The following is a 4,499-nucleotide window of genomic DNA, read 5'->3' on the forward strand; positions in this document are numbered from 1 at the left end:
GGGTTAAGCTACAAGTTTACTATTCATAAAAAAAAGTCAGCTACTGGAAAACAAAGCAAATGTTCTGGTTGTTTAATTTGTTGTTTTAAGCTATTATTTAAATTTAATATGCATTCGGTGGCATTTACTAATTTATACTTGGCATATGAATTTATTCTCACTTTGTCCTTTACTCAGGTTAACTGTGAGAGAAGCTTCAGTAAGCTTAAAATTATTAAAAGTAGATTGCGTTCATCAATTGGAAATGAAAAATTAGAGTCATTTATGTTGATGAGTGTAGAGAAAGAGTTGTTAGAAGAAGTAGATTTTCAAGAAATATTACAATATGTGAAGCAAAGTTCCTCATTGATGTGCAAATTATTAAGTTAATTAAATAAAGAAATAAAAAATATATTATTTGATAATATAAACTAATTCAGTTTTTACCATTTATATACCTATATTATATTATAGCTGATGTTTGACTGTTTACCAAGGGATTAGTAAACATGTTGAAGAGCTTTGGTTCTCAAAATATCCCCTGATTTCTACCAATTGTCAATAATACATTAATATACAGAGATAAGTTAAATTACTTGAATCATTGTTTTAAACAATTATATAGACCAGAATTGTATAGAAGTATGTATTGTTATTACAAGTTCGTATATTAAAAAACACGTGGGTAATGGGCTGCTACTTTTTCAAATCTCCCTGGGCCGATCTATCCCCAGTCCGCCTCTGTGGGTTTCCCTTGTTAGTGTGGTCCTAAAGTTGAGGTATTTTTTAAGCGATGGAGTGTTGATATGATTCCTTTCATAATATTGTTCTTTATTTATGTTTTAATATTATTAATTTTGATAGTATAGTATACTAGCTTAATGTTTATCATGTGTTATTGGTATAATATTATATTTATAAGATGATAAATATTATTGTAATGAGGCATGCTTTGGTTTACCAAGCCTTGAGTGATAGTAAGTTCTTAGACTAAATCTTATAACTTGAATAATTTCTTAAATTTATTTATCATTTAATGAACCTACTAGTATTGAATTATTGTTTACTTGAATTACTTGAGTATTGAATTACTTGTTAATTTTTAAGCTTTAATATCAAATTTTGCTTTTGTATGCTGCACAGTCAATGCAAAATACCATATATTGATTGAGCTTTTGTCACTTCCAAAAGGTAAAATAAATTATCTTCATACTACTAAATTTATTAAAAAAAAATTGATTTATTTTTGTATAACTTGAAGCATCTACAAGATATGGAGACATTACAGAAATTAAATCCACAAAATTATATAAAAATAGTTTTATGGAACTTGGAGGAAATTTCAAAAATATTAATAATACCAAAGTACCAAAATACTATTTAAGAAGTGCATTTGTATTTGTAAGTGGGGGTCGCTCTGGTCTAAGATCTGGATATTACAAGTCAATTTTATGGCGAGATAATGATCTGTGGGAAGTGTATGATTACCTTAAAGAAACAGCTACAAACCCCGATGGAAATAAACAAAATATAGAATTTTTAATATAGGTACGCAATATAAAGTTTTTGATGAATTTTATTTATTTTTTCATGAGTTTGTTACCTACTATTAAAATATTATAGCACAGCAATTTGATATCAAAAAGACAGAACTAAACCAAAATTGACAATTGTGATTTACTGATTTAGTATAATAGGGTAAACGGAAGTTGAGAAGAAGTTGGTTATCTGAAGAGGAATAACCAAAAGGAAAAATTAAAATAAACAGTTCTGTGCTTAGGTAGAGAATGATATTCAAACAATGAATATAGGTATAAAGAAACTAGCTGGACTGATTTAGACCGAACCATGCAGAGCACTACTGTCCGGTGGCAAATCAAATATATACCTATGTACTTTGTTATCGGTTTTTAATTTTTGTTCATTATTTCCGGGCTGGATAAAATTTGTCCGAGAGCCGAATTCGGCCCGCGGGCCACCATTTTGTGACAGCTAGTATAGAGCGAACATAGAATGTTCGCCGACAGAGAGCGCCATCGGTTCCAGATTGGACTAAATAAAATGTATACAATAAAAACCGTAAGCCGATGTTCACGATCGCACGTTCTCTTGATTTCGAAAAAAAAACTCTCGTCTACCCTCTTATATACATGATATACAGGGTGTAACAAGAAGTACCGACAAATGAAATAACTTTTGTTCTAATCAATGTCTTATAATTTTAGATTCTGAGTGGAACGATGAAAGTATTGATTTTACAATGATGTGTGTTTTTTTAAATTTTTTATTTATTTTAAATTTTTTTTAAATATTTTTTTGTGTCTGTCATCACCTTTTAGGACAGTAAAAGTGCTTGGATTTTCTTCAACAGTACCTTTTCTAATAGGAAAGTGAATCTAGTTTGTTACTTTGGGGGGGGGGGGGGGGTTAAAAGTAATTCCCAGTAGTTTTCAAAAGCGCCGTGAAAAACAAAAGAAAAATTAAGGAAAAACGGGAATTTTTACGCAAAATCTGTTTTCGAGAATATCGATTTTGGTTTTTGGTACAACTCTAAAACAAATGATCGTAGGTACATAAAATTTTGACTGAATGTTTATAATAGCATTTTCTATACACCATAACATTTTTCAAATATTTTGATTTATTTTGAGCTGTTTACGAAAATGTTCAGTTTCCATTTTTTTTAGTTTTTTTTCTATAAATATCAATAAAATTTGATTTGTTGGTTAAAAAATCTTGAAAATTTAATAGAAGGTTCCTATTATATTGTTTCAAAGGCAGATGAAAAAAATTAAAAATCCATATTCACAATTTTTTTTAAGCATCTTAAGTTCAAATATTGACAAAATGACGAAAATTTGCAAACTATTTTTAGTTAGAAATTCATGAAAAATTTTCTTTTTAAATCTGAGATTTGATAATGTAATACAAGATTCCTCATAAGTTTGTCTACCATTTTTTAAAAAAAATGTCTACAAGCAAATTAAGTAAAATTTTTATGACCATTTGAAATTCATATTCTTACAACATTTGATATTCACTCGATTTCTCATGTAACGATTTTTTATTTTGTTGTAATTAAAAAACGAAAGACTGTAGATACTTGAAAATTTCACTGAATGTTTAAATTAGCATTTTGTATACACCATACAAGATGGTTCTCACTATAATATAGTAGAGACCGTAAACGGCCCATCTTCAGATGTGATTCCACATAATCAAGACGAGCACCTCCACACTAGACCTCTTGTCGAATTCAAATTGTTGTACTCAGATTATTTCGATCAACAGCGTTTTTGGGACTTAGAAAACAGACTGTTCGAACAGACTGCAATCTTCGTTGGTCTAGGTAGTCTAATTCACTTTATTTGTAAACTGTTGCGGTTTGGTTAGCATTTTGTATTAATTGATTATATTAATCCACCGTAGTTGGAATTAAATAAAAATGACATCAAAAAATTAAGAAATTGGAAAACAATTTTATCAATAAAATTATATGGCAATCATGACCAACTATAATTAAATATTTATGGGTTCAAAATTAAAGTTTTTTAAAACATTTGGACGCATGTTGAACTAGTTTTTGGTGAGGAACAAAAATGTTTACAAGATGTCAGGGTAGATAAACTAATAAATGGAAGTTTTACTGAATGTTTATATTAGCATTTACTATACACCATAACGTTTTCAAAATATGTTGACTCATTTTGAGCTATATATAAAAGAAATAGGTAAAAGAAATAAAAGAAATAGGTTCATTTCCCTGGCACCCCCACTTTTGAATTTCGGAACCGAACCCGGGGCTTTCGATTGTTCTTCGTTTGTTCTCGTTTGTTCCGAAAATTTCGTCGTTTGTTCCATTACCGTTCCCGACTTATGGCCCAGTTACGGCGGGGATGCCAGGGAAATGCCTGCACCCCCACTTTTGAGTTTCGTAACCGGACCCGATACATTCGATTGTTCTTAGTTTGTTCTTGTTTGTTCAAAAAATTTCGTAATTTGTTTCATCACCGTTCCCGACTTGTAGCCGATTAACCGTGGGGGTGCCAGGGAAATGCCTCATAGGTAGTTTAATTTAAGCCCCCTCATTTTTTATATATATTCATTATCTATATTATATATATATATTATATAAATGCATACTTTAAGAAAAATGTATTAATATGTAATACAAATATTAATGTAATTAATAAATAATTAATATTAAATGTATTAATGTATTAATATAAAAAATAAAAATATCATTTTAATATTTAAATATAAGTTTAATTTAAGCCCCCTCATTTTTATATATATTCATTCTTAAATCCATATTTTTAATATTTTTCAATTGCTATTGTAACAATATATCAGAGCCTTGTATTAAATTCTAACGCTTTTTGACCCAACAAATAAAATTTTATATTTATTTGTAGAAAAAAAAACTAAAAAATTAAAATTTGAAATGTTTTCGTTAAAAGATCAAAGATAAAATTATTTTAAAAATTGTATGGTGTATACAAAATGCTAATTTAAATATT

The sequence above is a fragment of the Acyrthosiphon pisum genome, chromosome X (genome assembly GCF_005508785.2).
Source record: "Acyrthosiphon pisum isolate AL4f chromosome X, pea_aphid_22Mar2018_4r6ur, whole genome shotgun sequence".
Classification (NCBI taxonomy): Eukaryota; Metazoa; Arthropoda; class Insecta; order Hemiptera; family Aphididae; genus Acyrthosiphon; species Acyrthosiphon pisum.